The sequence below is a fragment of the Hyperoodon ampullatus genome (genome assembly GCF_949752795.1).
Source record: "Hyperoodon ampullatus genome assembly, chromosome: 14".
Lineage (NCBI taxonomy): Eukaryota > Metazoa > Chordata > Mammalia > Artiodactyla > Ziphiidae > Hyperoodon > Hyperoodon ampullatus.
In genome coordinates this window covers 12,993,306-13,012,981 of record NC_136927.1, presented here as the reverse complement: position 1 = coordinate 13,012,981, position 19,676 = coordinate 12,993,306, and the positions used below count along the sequence as shown (strand labels likewise).

The 19,676-nt window shown below is 41.8% G+C and overlaps 1 pseudogene across 1 annotated transcript; it reads right to left on the bottom strand.

The window, feature by feature from the left end:
* Positions 1–8,032: 8,032 nt before the first annotated feature.
* LOC307063642 (ran-specific GTPase-activating protein-like) lies at positions 8,033–8,858 on the bottom strand (annotated as a pseudogene). Its single transcript has one exon. The product of its transcript is annotated as a ran-specific GTPase-activating protein-like (transcript).
* Positions 8,859–19,676: the final 10,818 nt, after the last annotated feature.

The following is a 19,676-nucleotide window of genomic DNA, read 5'->3' as shown; positions in this document are numbered from 1 at the left end:
GGTTCAAGAGTGCTAGTAGCCATTGTTCAAGGCCCTCGGTAACAACAACTAAAGAGGTGTTGGCTGCGCAGTTGATCTCATTTACAATAGTTATGTTCCATAAAGTCTCCATGAACGTTGACTTAGTGAATACTGAGCCACTGCTCTTAGTGGACTTGCGGGGATAGGTTCCCGTGAGCTTCTGGTCACATTTTGATCAGCTGATCAATATATAACCTTGTTTAAGAAAAAATCGTACTTAATATGTTTTGTTGATTCATTGACATTGAATTCACGGCCTGCAGCACTAAAACTCATGTCTGAATGAAGCTTGTCTAACACATGTATTTTCTCGGTAAGGCACATCACAGCCCTCTTGAACTTAGGAGCACTAGAGAGCACTTCAGCACGATGCTCGGGGGCCTTTTAAAGAGTGAAATCATCAACAAAAAGCACAAAATTTCAAAAACTATGACACTAACTAGACTGTAGAAAGAACACTTATTTACGGTTTGAGAGCTGAATCAAGAAGGTAGAGCAGAGCTTTGTTTGACCTCAGCTGGAATCGTGTGCATCAGTGGCTCAAATTTTTTGCCTCTCTGCACATGTCCACTAAGGACCACTAAAGTGCTGCCTGTATTGATTTTTCAGTTACACATAAATTTTGGCGAGTAGGTGAATTTGCAATATTGGGGATTGACCATATATGTCATATTTCTCTCTGGACCTGAGGTCTAGTTGTGACACTGCCACTCTTTGTGCCTGACCTTGGTTTAGTGGTTTCACTACTCTGGATGTCTGTTTTTTTATTCATAAAACAGAGATGTTGGGATAGATCAGTAGTAGTAGTAGTAGAATTTTTTTTTAATAGTAGAAGTAACTTTATTCACGTGAAAGCCCAAGGTATAAAGCAGTAGTCAGCTCCTTGCCTCCTCCACATCTCTTGTCCTCCACCATTTTTACCAAGAACATGTAGAAAACTATTGGGCTAGATTTCCAAGGCCATTTTTCCATTGGGTTATATTTTATTCATTTGACAAATACTGAGATTGGCACAATTCTATGTGCTGTTCTTGCACCAAATTCACTAAAAATTGATTAGAGCTATTTGAAAATGGCCTGCAAATACGTTATATTTGTAATTCTTATTAAATAGGTTTTCTGCTGGTTCTGCATCTTCTGACCTCTCTTAATAATGAATGGCTGAAATTAATCTTTCAAATTTGCTGTTGTTTCAAACTCATCAGATTCATTTAGGAGCTCTGTTCAGTCTTCACTCACCCTGATATGGGCATCCTTCCTCTGTGAGATTAGAATCAGAAATACCCTCCTCATTGGTCATATCTGAAGGTAGGTCATTTGGAAAACAGGGCCCCCACCCACAAGATAAACCCATTCCAGGGGACACCCAGTATTTTCCTGGTCATCCCTGCCACTTTGGAGGTTGTGTTTACTGCTCTACTAGAAGGTTGTCATCATGGAAATGCCTTTCCCCTCTGGAACATGCATTTTCATAATCCCTGTGTGCCAAAATAGTAAAATAATGTAACAGTATGCATTAAAACAATCTTAAGTGACCTTCTACTAGTTTAAAGCACATAATAATTTTTACATATGGCAATTGATGTGTGATTTTTCTTAGTCTTCAATGAGAATTAAGTTTTGTACCTAGATTGTACCTAGTTCTTCAGAAGAGATTGATTCCTCTAAGAGGAAAATTGGGAAGAAGGAAATTGACAGTAGATTTGGATCAGTTTGTTTTAGTCCAGTGAGTGTATTATAAAAATGAAATCTTCAAATTCACCTGAAGACTAGTACTTAATCTTTAGTGAGGAAATCTTTCATCATTGGTATGTCTGTCCTTTAGGGAAAAAAATAGGATTTTCCTGTGAAATGCATTTTTCTTATGAAATGATGAGATTGAATGATTTCTATTTCTATACTGAGAACTGGCTTAAGGAAGGCACAAAGGTGTGGTAGCTTCAGTTTTAATTTGGTGTGGATCATTTCATGTCTACAATCATTGGTTTTTAATAAATCTGTTGATGTTCAGAAGGTCTGGGCCAAAAAGACGTGGTCTACAAGTAAAACCCTGTTCCAATTGTGGAAGACTGATACCTTGGTGGCCCCAGTGAACTCTGCCTCCCATCACTCAGGCCTTTGTATATTCCCCTCCTCATTGACTTTAGACTTGACCATACAGCTTGCTTTGGTCAATGGGACATTAGCAAGCATGATGCAAGCAGAGGCTTGGTAAGCACTGGCACATTAGGGTTTGTCCTCTGGGAATGCTCCTTCTTGGAAGCCAGCCTTGGAGCTATAGAAAAGCTTAGGCTAGACTCTTAACTGATCGGCCATGTGGAGAAAGAGAGACCTTGAAGGATGAGAGGCCATCTTGAATGTTCCAGCCCCAGTCAAGCTTCTGACTGAATACAGCCTATGTAGTGACCTCAGCTACACCACGTGGAATAGAACTGCTCAGCTGAGCCCAGCCAACCCAGTGAATTGTAAGAAATAACCAATTATTGCTGTTTAAAGTCACTAAGTTTTGAAGTGGTTAGTTACATAGCAATAGATAATGGAAATTATGCCCTACTTTAAAAAAGTGTGTGCAAAGGGACATTATTCTGCAAAGATACCTTCTCCATTTGGTTTGTAGAAAACTGCATTTCATAATGCTGTGATGCTCTGATGTCTTCAGAAGTACAGTGAGCAAGGGTAGGCATGCATGTGCATGTATGTGTGTGTGTATGTATGTGTGTGTGTGTGTGTGTGTGAATTAGATATTGTGGCATCCTTTCTTCCACCATTGCAGCTGAGTGTTATGCATGCAGTATTTTTATTTCCACGAAGGGTATACCTGAGGAAGGTACCTTGGAAAGTAATTGCTCTTTTATTCATTCAGGTTGTGGAAGATACTGAAAAGTAGAAAGAAAAGAGCCATCACCCAGAATCCCACCACCCAGAGGCTAACTTTGGGAAGTTTTCATATTGTAACAACAGTTAACATAACAAAAAACTTCACTTGATTCTTCTTTGAAAGTCTATTGTATAAAGTAGGTCCATTGAGAGGGTGGACTCTCTGATATCTTTATAAAAGTGGTTATAAATGTGCACACAAATCTGCAGGTTCGCGTGCTGGATTTATAGTTTATGTCCCCTCACTCCACTTCATTCTCCATACTGCTGTCAGACTGCTTTTTCTAAAAGGCAAATTTCTGACTTTGTTTTGCCTATGCAGTAGGTCCACACTGCCTCTAGGACGGTGGGTCTCAATTACGGGTGATTTTGCTTCTGGGGAACATCTGGCAATGTCTGGAGACATTACTGACTGTATTGGGGGTGTTAGGTGTTGCTGTTATCTAGTGAGTAGAGGCCAGGGATGCTGCTAAACATCCCACAATCACAAGACAGGCCCCCACAATAAGGAATTATCCAGCCCAAAATGTCAGTAGTGTAGCCACTGGCTCTAGGGTAAGGCCAAAATAGTTGTGCCCTTTCAGACTTCACACTGACCTCTGACCTTTTATCTCTTGTGCATTTTCCATATGCAGTACTAAATAGATTTCTGTTTTCATATCTTCTCACCTTGTGACTCTTTCCCACAGTCTGGAAAACCCTTTCCCCAGAGGTAATTAGTTCTTTGTGTATTTTATCACTATGGCTCTGCTCACTTCCATTTTTCTAACTACGCTGATTTGCAGTTACTTTTTGAAATCTGTTTTCCCTTCAAGCTGTGAATTCAAGGTGAGCTAGGACCATACCACATGTCTAGTAAACATTTGGGTGAATGAATGAATGTTTGAATAAAACCAGTGAAAAAGAGGGTGGAGCTGCACATGTTGAGAACAGTACATGGCTCACCCTCAGCAAGTTTTCTTTGCTAGTGGGTGTGACTTCTTCCTGCAAAGGCACTGTGGTCACCAGTTCCCACTGCATATGATTTCAGTGTCACTGCACTTCCCGGTGGGTCTTCCTCAGGCTTCTTTGCCCCATAAGCCCCATAACAGGCATCAGTATCTGATTTCAGGTGGCTTGAGGGAGTAGAGAGGTAACCTCAGGCATGTGAAGAGTGGGGAGATGAAGCTTTGTGCCCCAGATGCCCACCTGTAAGAACCAGGGCAGGGAAGGTTTTGGAGAAGTGAAGGATTGATTCAAGCCCCTGTCTTTTGCCTTAAGTTACATCAAGATTAACTCAGCATGATGTAGACCAGTTGTTCTCAAACTTGTATGCCTGTCACTGTCACCTGTACAGCTTCAAAAAATACTGTCATTGGTTGTCCAGCCCCCAGAGATGTTGATATAATTGGTTTTTGGTATATCCTAGGCTTCAGGATTTCTGCAAGTTTTCTAGGTAAATCTATATATTATCTTTGAGAATCACTGACGTAGACAATTAGGTAGATTATAGCTCTTCATGCTAATATTTCCAAAGTAATTTAATAATTTTCTTTTTGGTAATTTAATATTTCTTAACAATTTTTGTATAAATAAGTATTTATAACTTTGTTTAAATTTATATTTGCTGTAAGATAATATCTAACATTTTAGTAATTGACATTGTGTAACTTCATTTTCTTCTTTCCTCTTCACTCTTGAAACTCCTCCTTTCCTCCTTTACCTTGAAACTCAGATGAAATATCATAGAGAAGCAGCTGACCATTCTTCATGTTGGAGGAAATTGGAAAGAAACCATTTTTTAGATAGTCTGCCCACAAAGATGCAAAATTAGAGCTTTCCTTTTGGTTTGTATCCTCCCTCTTCTGTTTCCCATACCCACAAACTCTGAATTCTTTGTGCCTAAGAGAAAAAGTAGGAAGACCCCTCCATCGTCCTAATAGTCCTTCTAAATGGCTTACTGTATTCTCAGGTTCTGCATTTTATTATGGTGCATTTGTTATGAATATGCTGGGTAAGAAAAAGAAGTGAAAGAGCCATTTTTTTTTCTTTAAGTGGGGTTATAAACTGAGTTATTTGAGTTCCTTATATATTTTATTTTTAAAAAATTTATTTTATTCATTTATTTTTGGCTGCATTGGGTCTTTGTTGCTGCACGCGGGCTTTCTCTAGTTGTGGCGAGCAGGGGGCTACTCTTTGTGGTGCGCTTCTCATTGCAGTGGCTTATTTTGTTGCGGAGCACAGGCTCTAGGCACACGGGCTTCATTAGTTGTGGCACGTGGGCTCAGTAGTTGTGGCTTATGGGCTCTAGAGTGCAGGCTCAGTAGTTGTGGTGCACGGGCTTAGTTGCTCCGCAGCATGTGGGATATTCCTGGACCAGGGCTCAAACCCATGTCCCTGCATTGGCAGGCAGATTCTTAACCACTGTGCCAGCAGGGAAGTCCTGAAAGAGACTTTGAATGCTGTCTTATCATCTTCTTCCCTCCATGTCCTCCTCTGCTCCCTTCTACCCTGCTTGTTTGCTTGTCGTATGTTTCCAGATATTACTGAGACAAGGTCTTGATCACCTATCAGAACGGTGTTGCTCATGACCAGTGGTTGGACTGATTTTTGCCATTATCTTAAATATGAGAGCTAGAAACAACATTCATTCCATGGCACTGCATGCCCAGCACTGCACTTTTGTTTTTTCCCTTAAATATTCAGTTTATGGAATTTGGGATCCAGTGGCTTCTGCCACTAAGTAGGTAAGCACTGCTCTAGGGTGGCCACTCTCGGCAGATGCAATAGCTTTCAAGAGAAGAATAGAATCATTCTGAGCTGCAGAATTTTAGGTCACTATATTCTGTTTCATTTCAAGAGGGAACGTTAGAGTAGGAAGAGTTTGTTGAGATGGTATAGATAGTGTAACCCTATTATGCCTTTTTCTTTTCCATTTAATAAAACTAAAGCCGAGGGCCCTTCTTTAATTCACCAGTTGATCACTGCTTATGGAAGGCCCCTAGGTCCCCCTCTTGGAGGTGCTACTGGGTGTGGGAAATGAGGAAGTGAAATGATTTGCTCAGTGAGACAAAGTTTTGGCAGAACCACAACTATAAAGAAGGTCTCCGTTTCTTGAGGTGCTTACTTTATACAAAATTACCAGTCTTGATTTTTTATAGGTTTTTCCTATAATGGAGTAAGACGGTGGTCAATAGATGTTTATACAATATTTATAAGTTTAAGAATAATTGACTATATGTATGCTGTCAAAGCTAGGAAATTTGACTTAAATTAGTATCTAATGGCCATTTGGTTGACAAGTTCAGTTCTTAATTTCTAAAAGTTATTTTCTTATGTATGTATAACTGAATAACTTTGCTGTACATCAGAAACTAGCATATTGTAAATCAACGATACCTCAATAAAATAAATTTTAAAAATAAAAGTTTTTTATGGTAATACAAAAGTGCTTTTTGCTTTTTCTGAATTACCTAACTTTAAGAAAACACACCAAAGAGTGGAATTTTGTGTCAGTCCACTGTTGGGCTATATGATTTATGTCCCTTTTACTGCTGAAAATTTTTAGCACACTTTAAAGCTGGATGAGAAACTTAAAGGTCCTCTTATCTGAGTTCATTGGACAGATGAGGAAATCAAGGCCTGGGGAGGTTGTTATTTGCTAAGGTTCACAGAGCAAGTTCAAGGCCAAGTCGGAGACTTAGAAGTCACATTGTTTGACTTCAAGTTCACTACATTTTTCCTTGGGCACAGAGTAACCACAGGCTGGGCCAGTACCACACATGCACATGTGCCCACACTCTCACACATTCTTCATATGTCTGTTTTCAGAGGCATGGGTTGTGGATTGTCTTCTCCCAAAGCTGACCTGAGATGAGGATTGGGGTGCAAATAGCTTACTTGTCAGACGGTCCCAGGAAGCACCAGTAGGAGAGTGGGGATGTGAGATAAGGAAGGAAATGCAGCCAATATAGGGTGTGTGGACCCCAGGTTGATCCCACTGGGGGCAACGGAGTGCTGTCCGCAGAGCACTGTCTTTTGGAGGCGGTGTAGAATAGGCTTCACAGTAGTCTTCTGCAGGGGTGAAGAGCTGGGCTCTTTGTTGGAGGTCTTACTTGTAGGCACTTGATGAAAAGCCCACCATCAGAGTCTTGGGTCCTAGAGTAAGGCCTCGTCGGTGTGTGTGGGAGCTGAGTGCCGAGGGGCTGTGGAGGGGTCACTTCTGCAGGCTCACAGGGAAATGGAAATGGGTGTAAGTGGAGGTTCCTACACAGTGCAATTCCGACAAACATCCCGTCTCGGCTCTTTTCTATTCTCACCATCGGCGCACCTAGTGCTCTAGTAGGGGGTAGGTGGGGCTGAGAAGTAGGCACTGTGATACCATCAGTGTTGGATAGTCTCTGTTTGGCCCTCCGGATCTGCACTCCACATTTTGCATGTGCTCATGTCTGCAGATGGAGCATTAGATGCTGCATTGATGGGCTTCCTTGTCCTCAGGCGTCTGGATGGATTCAGGCAGTGGGAGGCTATAGCAGAAGATTGGATGGAGGAGGAACATGAGGTCAGCCTCTATTCCCCCAGGTTTCTTCTTGCCACTGGGCTGATGGTTGTCTCTGTTGCCCTGCCAGAAACCACAGAGTCTGTCGGGCGACCCCTGCTGTAGCCACAGCACTTTCACTGGGTTCCCGTGGCTCTGTCTTCCTGCCCCTCTGGCCTAGGGCTCTTCAGATTCCCTGGTTGTCTTCCTCAAGCCCTGCCCACACCTGGTAAATAATCCCTTATTAAATGCCCTCAGCTGTCTCCTGTGTGTGTTCCATCTGTTTCCTGCTGGGACCTTGGCTGAGACACCATTTTGAAGAGTTTGCTCTCCAGACAGAATTGGATGAGACGAAACAGCTAGAGACGGTATGAAGATATAAGATAATGAAGTGTAAACTGTACTTGAGCCCTAAGGACACTCAGCATGTAGGATGCATTAACAAAAGAAGCGGTGCTTGTTAAAGAAGACTTTGTGGAGGGCTGCCTTACGTTGTAATTGGTGAACTTTTTTTTTTTTTTGGTCTCCTCTGAGTAGTGACTTGAAACTCAGAAGCTCTGCCTTATTATGACCACGTATGCAGTTAATTATAATGTATCTGACTCTATCAGATGGAATAATAGGTAATTCATAGAAACAGAAGGGTGAAGTGGATCTATCCATCTGGAAATTTCAGAGACTTCTCTCATGTATTTTTGTTGTTGTTGGAAGTCAGTTCTTTATATAAAGTCCCTTGTGAAAACAAAACAGAATAAAAACAAACCAAAAAGAAGGGGCAGGACAAATTAAAAAATAAAAAAAAAAGAAAAAGGGAAAAGACAGGGACAAAGGACACAACGGGACACGACCCGTTGCTCCTCTTCAGCCGCCTCCTTGGTCTCGGGCTCCTTGCCCTCCTTCACCTAAAGAGCTTCTTAGCTTCTTAGCTACTTTCTCGGCACTCTCATTTTTGCCAGATCCTTTCTTTTCTCTCCAGCCCCTCTCCTGCATTCTTCAAACTTCGTTTTGAATTTCTGCGCGTTCTTGGCGTTAATGGCTCCTGCTTGGGGCACTCGTCGGCGAAGTCGGCGTGGGTATTCCAGACCCAGGCGCTGTCGCTGCCCGCGTACCGCTTCCGCTCCATCACCGGCGTGATGCAGTGGTTGGCGCAGATCTTGAGGGTCTTGTCCCTGCGCCTGAGGAGGCGGATGGTCCCCTTCTGCTCGTGCTTCAGCAGCTTGACATCCCCGGTGCCCCTCTCCTTCCACCCCGAGAGGTCGTTCTCCGAAGCGAACCGAAACAGCTTGGCCCGCATTTTAAAAAGTTCCTCTTCATCTTTTTCCAGCGTTTTAATTTCTTGCTCGGGAAGAGAAACTATTAGCAAAAACTGGGGGTCATGGTTGGACTCGTCGGCATTCTCAGTGGAGGTGTGGTGGTCCTCGTGGGTGTCCTTGGGGGCCGCCATAGGCGCGGCGATGGTGGCGGCTACTCGCCGGCTCGGTCGTCGCGGGCTCCGTGGCCTCTCAGCGGCTGTCGCAGCTCCTTCCTCCGCGTCTGGAGACGGTGCCTCCCACCCACCCACCCGCCCCGCGACCCCTCGTGTATCTTAATGTTAGATAAGTAAGTCATTTCCTCCTAATTCCTTCTATTTCTCATCCCTCTAATGGGTTATAATCCACTTTTTGGAAATTTTTTTTTAAAAGCTGGTGTGAAAGGCATTTCAAGCAGCTTAGAGTAAGGCACTATAGCAACAGAAAACCCTCATTCTGTACATGTTTACAGAGAGCCTCCTGTGATTCCGGCCCTTTGCTAAGCACCATGGGTCAGTAATGAATAGTATTTGATCACTGCTTTCAAGGAAATCACAATGTAGTTGGGAAAATAGACGTTCAAACAAATAATTATGATAAATATTTTAATTAGTATAGGTGTCTACAAAGTATTATGTATAGCTCAATGAGGGTGTAGTTAAGCTTGGGGGTGTCAGATAATGCTTCGTAGAACCAGTGACATTGAGCTGGGTCTTGAAGCATGCTAGTGAGATTCCCAGGGAGAGAAGGGGAGATGGTATGCAAGAAGGTGTGGAATTTCCTCGTAGGTTGGAGAACCAATGAGGCATATGATGATTTGGCCAAAATGCTGGTAGCCTTTGGAGGAGTTCCTGGACTTGAGACCAAGGGATAGAATAGTAATCTAATCACTTAAAATAATATAGATGGCACATATACTCTAAACATATTAGGGATGAAGTCAAAACAAAAACAATGTAGTTAAGAATTTTTGGGTGTTAGCATATTGCTAGACCTCATGGAGCACATGTTCTAAATACTGAGCAATGCATGTTTCTAATTCATGAGCGTCTCAAAGGAGGGAGATAGAGCCATTGGTGTCTTCTATCAAAACGTACCTTTGCTCAGATTTGTGCGCCCTTACACCAAATTTATCATGACAGAATTACCTTGTATCACTTTAGAATTACCTAAAATATGGAAATATGGTGGATTACCTTTTCAATTATTAATGATTATGTTAGCATCCATATTTCACAATCACCCATTTAGTAGAACATATTTGACACCCCTGACATAAGAGATACTTGAGCCTTATTCCTTCTAATTATTCTTGTTCCTAAACCTTTAGGATTAGTAATCTTGATATCCCAAGGCAGGAAATTGGTGAAGACTGTTTTATCAATTCCATAGTTGTAGACAGTGAACCAGTAACGAGTGCTGGTTACTTCATGGGACACTGATAAATAAGAATTCCTCTGCAGAGGCGTGGACAAAACGGTGACTGTAATAAGGGGGTATTATAGCTAAAGCCTTTATGAACAGAAAGCCCTTAAGCTGGTCATGTTAAAGGCCATTTAATGTCAAAAAGTTGAGGTTTTTGGATTACAGAGAGAGGAACAAAGTCCGATCAAGTGTCATGGAACTAGAATGGGAAAGCCCAGAATTAAGCTTGAACTCCCCTGTCATGCAGGGGCTGCATCTCTGCTTTATTCTTTCCTAATTTTATTTGCTACCTTGCTCTATTTCTGCTTTAGTTATCTCTTGCTTTAACTACCTCAAAACTTATTGGCTTAAAACAACCACCACCGTTTAGTATCCCTCAGGAGTCTGACTGGGCTCAGCTGGGTGGGTCTTCTGTTCCACATGGTGTTTCTGGGGCTTTAGTTATCTGGGGACTCAAATGAGTCGAATACTCAACCTGACACTCCCACAGGGCAGGCAGTTGATGCTGGCTGTAGAATGGGAGTCCAGCTGGGATGCCAGTGGAGCACCTGTGTGCTCTTCCATGAGGCCCCCGTCCACATGGCTTGGGCTTCTCTCAGCCTGGGGGCCGGACGACAAGAGGGAGCGTTACATACGTGCAAAAGCAGAAGTTACCAGAGCCCTGAAGGCCAAGATTCAGAAATCCTGGGTGACCATTCCCACTGCGTTCTGTTGGTCAAAGCAGTCACAGGGCTAGCTTCCCAGAGAGTGGAAATAGACTTGGGAGGAGTGATGAACAATTTACAAATATCTTTTTTTTCTTTTGTATGGGACTCAATATGTCCAACATGTCCCTCAGGCCCTACTGCATGGAAGCTTTTTAGTTCAGTGTTCATCACCAACTGGCTATAGCCTCTGTGTCTGCAGAGCTCCCAGGTTCAAATGCTCCCAAGTTCAGATGCTTCCAAGAGACACTCATATTGGTTGCTGGCTGTCCAGTCATCAGTGGGTTGAGAGGGCCAAGTCTTGTGCTACTGAGGATTTTCTTTGAAGGGCTGAGGTGGGATGGGTTATGTCACGGGTACTGCGGTCAGAGTAGGCAACGGCACATGAGAACATTAGGGGGATTTGAAGGAATTCTCAGGTCCTGCCCATCTCTCTGAGACTAGAGAGTTCTCTTCTTTCTATGTTCCACAAAGCTCTGCTTGACCTGCCTTCTGACTTCTTGAGTCATCCCCTCCCTGCTTTGTTTTGTTTTCTAAGTTACTCCTGTGCACTGTTCTCCCTCCTGCCCTCTGTCCTTACATGGCCCTGGACAAGAAGCCTCTCTTCTCTCTCCCCATCTGTAATTTAGCTTCTAACTTACTCTTCAAATCTCAGCTCAAGTGTCACTTCCTCAGAGGAGTGAGGAACCCTTTGGATTAAGCCTCATGCCCTGTTTCATCTCAGTTTCCTTCATCACACTAATCAGAGTTTGTAATTGTGTACCTGTGTGTCTGCTTGATCACCGTCTGCCTCCCACTGTGGGCTTTAGAGACAAAGGCACGTGTCTGTCCTCAGGGCATCAATGACTGCGTAGCTCAGGTTAGGTGCTGGCAACTATTTGTTTGCATGAATTAAAAATTGGAGGTAGTTGCCTTAAAGAAGGAGTAAGTGGAAAGAATCTTTGTCTTGATGAGAGAAGTTAAGAGCAGCCTGTTTTGGGGACTACAAGGACAGCATTTCTCAGGAAGTGCCCCCCACCCCATGGTGATTTAGGAGTCAGTGAAGTCCTATTGTTAAGGCATACTGGTGGAGGCTGTGTGGTAGTTTCTGAAATGTAGCAAGAATTCCTGCCTGGAAATTGATTCATAAGTGCCTGGTGAAAAGCCAACTTCTTTTTCTTTTTGCTTCTAGCACCACGTGGCCCTAGTTCTGTACTCAGAGATCTCAGTGATGGCCAAACTTTGTGGGGCCAGAGTTGTGCATTCCATTCCTGCTTACTCTCCCATTAGGCCAGTGTCTTGTTTGTAAGTCAAATATCGGTTAGATTACAATTTGGGATGTGATATGCTGGGAGCATAATCTCGAGATAACCCCAGCCATAATTTTTTGTCCAATTCTTCTGTTTAACACTATCTAAAAACAAAGTGAGTCAAATAATAAAAATAGCAGAAGACAAATAGAAAGATGATAGAGTAAGAAATCACTCAGATTCTGTTTTATTCAAAGATTCTGTATGCTTTTGAATTATAGAGGTTTTCAATTCCTCACTTTCAGAGACTAAGATGGAGGGTAACATTGTTTCAGTTCATCTATTTCACTGAAATAATTTAATTCAGTAAATATGTATTGAATTTTGTATCTCAGTGACAGGTATAAAGAAATACAAGTTGGGGGCTTCCCTGGTGGCGCAGTGGTTGAGAGTCTGCCTGCCACTGCAGGGGACACGGGTTCGTGCTCTGGTCAGGGAAGATCCCACATGCCGCAGAGCGGCTGGGCCCATGAGCCATGGCCGCTGAGCCTACGCGTCTGGAGCCTGTGCTCCGCAGCGGGAGAAGCCACAGCAGTGGGAGGCCCGCGTACCACAAAAAAAAAAAAAAAAAAAAAAAAAAAAAAAAATTAAAATAAAAATTAAAAAAAGAAAAGAAATACAAGTTGGTGCATGACCATGAAGTTTGTACCTACCCAGGAAATATGGCATGCACCTGTGTCATGAGGTCCTAATAATGAGAGAGTCAGATAAAGAGGGCCATAATAGGACCTGACCTGAATAGGGGCTGGGGTAGTTAACAGGGTGTTTTTATAGGGAGAGCATAATTTGAGCTAGTCCCCATGGATGAGTTGATTTAAGAAAGTTTGCACAGAAGGGAGAGAGAGAAAGGGCCTTACAGGCTGGGAAAGCCCCATGTGTGGAAGTTAAAGTGAGAGAAAGAGCAAGAAGGCCCTTTTCACACTCCAGAGGGAATGAAGGCCTTGTAGGGTAGGGATGAGAAGTTAGAGAATGGAGGGCTATGAAGAGACCCCTAGCCTTTGGGTGAGACCCTTGGAGGCCAGGTTGCAGGTGCTGAATGCTTGCAAGCAGGAGAAGTCACATCATAAAACCTCTATTTTCAGAATGTTATTTCGATCACAATTAGCAAGGGGGTTTTGATGAGGGAGAGGTTGGAGCCAGTGAGACTGCCTGGAAGGTTGTAGTGGTTGACACCACAGTGGTGGCAGGAGAAACTCAGAGGGAGGGAAGTGTACAAAATAGGGTTCACCTCCTGCACTGTTGGTGGGAATGTAAATTGGCACAGCCACTATGGAGAACAGTATGGAGGTTCCTTAAAAAACTAAAAATAGAACTACCATATGATCCAGCAATCCCACTCCTGGGCGTTTATCCAGAAAAGAAGAAAACTCTAATTCAAAAAGATACATGTACCCTAGTGTTCATAGCAGCACTATTCACAATAGCCAAGACGTGGAAGAAACCTAATGTCCATCAACGGATGAATGGATAAAGAAGATGTGGTATATATATATATATATATATATATATATATATATATATATATATATATATATATATATATATATATATATATATATATATATATATATATATATATATATATATATATATATATATATATATATATATATATATATATATATATATATATATATATATATATATATATATATATATATATATATATATATATATATATATATATATATATATATATATATATATAGCATAATATTACTCAGGCATAAAAATGAATGAAATAATGTCAGTTGCACCAACATCAATGGACCTAGAGATTATCATACTAAGTGAAGTAAGTCAGAAAAAGAAAGACAAACATTGTATGATATCACATATATGAAATCTACAAAAAGTGATACAAATCAACTTATTTACAAAACAGAAACAGATTCACAGACATAGAAAAAAAAAACTTATGGTTACCAAAGGGGAAAAGGAGTGAGGGGTAAATTAGGAGTTTGGGATTAGCAGATACTATATATACTATAGTATACTACTATATATAAAATAAATAACAAGGACCTACTGTAAAGCACAGGGGACTATATTCAACATCTTGTAATAACCTACAATCAAAAAGAATCTGAAAAAGAATATATATATATAGACACACACACATCTGTATACATACATATATATGTATGTATAACTGAAGCACTTTGCAGTACACCTGAAACATTGTAAATCAACTATACTTCAATAAAATAAAAAACGGACAGTACTGTACTCTTACCAAAAAAATAGGGTTCAGAGGAAGAACTGGTAGTTCCATGTCTGGATTCACAGTGGAGAAGACAAAGGAAGAAACAAAGGGATATGAAGCCTGGGTGAATGGAAACTTAGTTCCACGATCACCAGTACCAAGGTTGGGAATGGATGCCAAGGTGGAGTGGACCAGAGGAACGAGGTATCTTAAAGCAGTGGTGGATAACTGGGGGTCAGTAGAAAGATAAAGGCTGGGGATATAATATAACACATCATCAGAACCTGGTGAACTAAATAAACCCAATGAACACAAATTTGGAATTTTACTGGGCATTTAAGTAGGAAAATAACGAACTTGTATAACCTTCAAATACAGACATGTAGTTGATCAATAAGTTATTTGTTGGTATAGAAAACATCCCCAGTTTACCAGTTTGTATCGCCTTCCTCACTACCTCTGGTCCACTCACCACTGTCCTCTGCCCAAGTGCTGCAGTGGCCATCTGGCTGGTCTTGTCCTCAGCCACCTGCAATCTCTGCTCCACACAGCAGCCCAGGTGATCCTTTTCGTGTAAGTCAGATCCTGTGGCTCTGCTTCTGGCCTGCAGTGGCTTCCTACCTCATTCAGAACATAATCTGAAACCCTTCAAAGGGGCTTTGGGGCCTGGCCCAGCCCCTTCATCTGTCACTGCTTTCCCTCGCTCACTCTGTGCTACCACACTTGCCAATTGCTGCTCCTCACACACATAGACACACTGCCCCCAGGACCTTTGCACATTCTCCCTTTGCTTGGAACACTCTTCTTCCCAGTGTCTGTAGGACTTGTTCCCTCACCTCCTTCCAATCTTTGCCAGTCGGGCCTTTCTTTACCCTCCTGTTTAACATGGCCGTCCCCCTGACTTTCACTCTGCACCTGCTGCCCTACTTTACCCTTTTCCTCCACAGACTTTAGTGTCTTCTAATACACAGACTGTTTACTTATCTGTTTGCCAGTCTGCCCCTCCAGAAGGGAGGTTCCATGAGAGCAGGGATTTCTGTCTGTATCACTCACCATGGCAGCCTCAGTGCCTGCACAGCACCAGGGACTCAGTGATCACTTGTTGGGTGAATGAACAAAATTCTGTTAGCAGCTTCTTTTTCAAGTGGCATTTTTGTGACATCTTTGAGATCAGCTGTCAATAATTTTTATCTTCATATCCAGGGATAGTCAGCACTCAGTAAATGTTGAATAAGTGAATAGAACCTAAAAGTAAAAATGCTAACATGTTGCATTATCTAGTTCCAGAAATGTCCATTACTAAATGGAACCTTGAAATGGTGATGTGGGGAGGGGTGTGGAGGAATAGTTTTGCTTCATTTAGCTGAGCTTCCACTTGTGCTTCAGAATTAACATAGCAGTTTGGCAATTCTTTCATTATTACTAAGATTATTAATTGGATGCTATTTTAAAATCTGGCCCCTAAACTCTCAGCTGATGTTTTAGGAGATTATACTATACAGGGTGCAGAAATTGCTGGGGCTGATTGCAACTGTTCATGGCCAAGTAAGGAACAGCATAGTCAAGAAGCACAGGGTGGATTCAGTTGTGCCTCTGGGAGACCTGGTGACGATAGTTCATGGTTTCTGAGAAACAGCTGCCTGGGCTTCCTTCCGCAAAAGGGATCTTGATTTTTGTTACCTGGTGGGTGCTTTTTATAAATAAAGAAAATAAACAACCTTGAGAGACTGAGGAGGATTAAAGAGAGAAAAGGAAGAACAATGTGCAGAAATTGTTCTTTATTTGGGAATATTTACTGGAGAGGTCCCTCTGAAGTTTGCTTCTGTTTTATTTGGTATCACTTTCATCTCTTCCCAGGGGATGCATATGTCTTTGGAAGGAATGCATGCAGAAAAATAGGCTGTAGGAGACCCGAATGAATTCTTGAAAGTTTAACAAGCTTCTGAAGGACAGAGCAGCTCCAAGAAGCTGGGCTGTTACCGCATCTTGAAGGTTAAGATTTGGGAGAACCAGTGATGGTGTCCCCTGCTGCCAACATTCATGTGGTTTGTTGATGATAGGACTAAAGGGCCAGGTTCTTCTTTATATTTTTAGGTGGGGCTTTTTAAGGGAGTGCAGACAGTAGGGAAATATAGCACACAGCAACCTGGAGAACAGCAGCAGCAGATTATGCCTTTGCTTAACTTGAGGGTTAAAACAACCGATGGAAAATTGGTGTTTTTCTGGCTGGTGAAAACACTGTACAGCCCTTGTTTTCAAATGCACTGTCTATAAAGGGTCAAAAGAAAGTTCAAATAAAATTAAAGCCTAGAGAATGAGGCTGTACACACACATAGCCCAATGATCGTCCATGTGACATTCCCTAAGGATATTGCCTGGCGTCATTTGGCAGGATGTTTAAGTCAATGGCAGAGCTATTTTCCTATCTCTGCCTAAAAGTGCCAGAGATATGCTGGGTGTTTGATCTGGGGTCAAAAGGCACGCAAGAAGAAACATCAGAGACAAGCCTTTTTTGGTTTTAAATTGTCTTATCTGTGTTTGAACTCAGTTCTGTCCTAACTGAAAAGGACAACTCATGGGTTAACCAAGAGAGTGAACTTTGGTCTCCAAGGTGAAAGTGAATGAGAAGCAGGAAATCTGACCCCATGGAGCTCTAAAGTCCTTCCTACATCTTTATTTTTTCCATCGAAGAGGTCCCATTCATTACATAGCACAGTTCTTGGAGGGAGTCCTTCACTTTCAACAAATGAGTTAAAATGTTTATATCCAAAAAATAAAAGGTGTATTTTCAGCAGAGTTTCTTTGATTAAGAAAAGAAAGACACTACTGTGTCCTACCATTTTTTCCTGATTTTCTGTTGTATTTTTGACAAGTACCCTCACTTCAAAAAGTCTGTGTTTTAATTCTAAATTCATAATGATCTCTCTTATCCAACTGATAAGATTATCAAGGTTCATTTTTTCTTTTTCCTCTGCTGTTACCTAGTGTTTGTAATTATCTTTCCTTGATGTTTGACAGGGGAGGGAATAAGGAGAGAATATACAGCAAAAATCAGTCATGTTTTATTCAGTGGCCCATCCTGTTTGTTGATTTCTCCATCCCTCCATCTATCCACCCATCCATCTATCCATCCATACATACATACATACATCTGTCCATCTATCCATCCATCCATACATCCACCCATCCATCCATATATCCACCCATCCATCATCTATCCATCCATTCTATCTGTCCACACACGAACCCATCTTATATTCATTGATCATATACTATGAAACAGGCAAGCTAGGATCTCTCCCATGAAGGAGAGTAGACCAAATGATAGGTATTTATAGTGGAAAAATGTCAAAATCAGGCAAATTCAATCATGGGAGGATGTTATCCCCTGTTTTTAGGTGTTTCAGGGAAAGTTTCAGGGAAGAAGTATTGTCTCAACTGATACAGGAAGGATGAATTGCAGTTTAGCTGGATGAACACTGTGTGTTTGGTCTTGGGTATAGTTAAGAGGTGAAGAAGAGTTTCCAGAAGAAGAGTTGTGTTTCTGAAGTCCTTGCAAATTCAGAACTTCCCTAATTGAAGAATAATTCTGACAAAAGATGGTGGATATTTCCTTTTATCAGCTAATATGGCGCCACCCTGTGGCCACTCCGTAAACAGAGTTTAGCTTTCCCTCGGCTGGGCCAGCTACGAAACTACAATTCTTGAAGGATTTTAGCATTTTGGGTGGATTTAACATTGATTCAAATTAATGTGAAACCATATTAATGTTTTTAATATATTATTTCAAAGCTGCATAATTCATGTTCACATCAAATAGGATCAAAGTCTGGAGAGTGTAGCTCATGGCCATTTGATGGAATTGAAAGTAGTTCAGCATGGGTAGCATGTAGACCAGAGAGTAGCAATAGGTTAGGAAGGGGATGGAGGGAAGGAAGAATAGCGGGAGAGGAGATGGATTATCAAAGGCCCTGATCATCAAAGGCTGTGAACCACGACAAGAAGATTGCAGTGGGTTGCCTTTCAAGAATGTTAAGGAGGGAATGGCAAGGTCAGCCTTAGGCTTTTCTTCAAGTATTAATAGAGCAAGTTGGAATTAGACTGAGGCTATGTATGGGTTTTGGATATTTGCAGAATATTCTCCTTTATTTCTAATTAGACTTCGGTTATAAACAATATAAGCTTTCATAGTTTCAAAATACTTTTAAGTTTTTTGTTTTGTTTCTTTGTTTTTGAAGGGTCCACTAAGTACCTTGGAAGAGACAACAAAAGACATGGCTTAACCCTAAAAAGATTGGGTAGAGCCTCAACCCAGACTTGGGATCTAAGGTTGGGGGAGAATTTGATTAGCAAATCATACTTGGGGGTCCCTGGTAGAATAGGTTAAGGAAAACATGAGTTAGACAAAGTTAAATTTCTTTACTGTGGGACTTCTTAGAGCCTTGAAAGCATTCATGTCTGTTGTGAACCTTTATGATTAAGGCATGTAGCGTGTGCCACACTTGTTTCACCACTAAGGAAGCTTCACTCTGGAAATAGTCATTATAGTCTGGCTGAGAGCTTGTTATCTATTGCCACAGTAATGCTGCATAACAAGCAACTATAACATCTCAGTGGAATACAATAATAAAAATGTATTCAGCTTGCAAGTTTGGCGGGTTCAGCTGATCTTGATCTGGACTTGGCTGATTCCAGCTAATCTCACTCACATGTCTCTCTCTGGTCAGGTGTGGATTGGGCAGGCAGCTCTTCTGATCTGGGCTGGGTTTGCTCACATGTCCAGGAGTTCAGCTGGCTGTTGAATGATCTAGGATAGCTTTAGCTAGGAAGACTTGGGTCACTTGTCTCTGCTATATATGGCTTTCATTCTGAGGCACGCTAGACCTATCATGTTCTCCTGGCCATGACAGAGGACAAAGAATGAGAGTGAAGCCAGCAGTGCGTGTATTTTTCAGCATTTGCTTGTATCGTGGTAATATCTCATTGGTCAAGAGAGTCACACGGCCAGTCAGAGTAGGAGGACACTGCAAGGTTACATAGCAGAATGTAGATACAGGGAAGGAGAAGACTCAGGCTCTGTTTGCAGTCAGAACCCTGGAACCCAACTTGAGAGTTGCCTGTTGAGATCACAGTCAACTGAGAGTGAGGAATGAGGTCAGACTTTTCACTATGCCATGGCCACAGACTGTACTTTTAGTTCTGATAAGCAATCTCACAGACAGATGTCCAGGCCAGGTCAAGTGAGAGAGTGTTCATCTGGTTCCCCACAGGACTTCTATTATCTTTCTGTGGAATCATTTCAGGGCTGAAAGGATTGTGGTCATCAGCTAGTTCTAGTTGCATTATGTT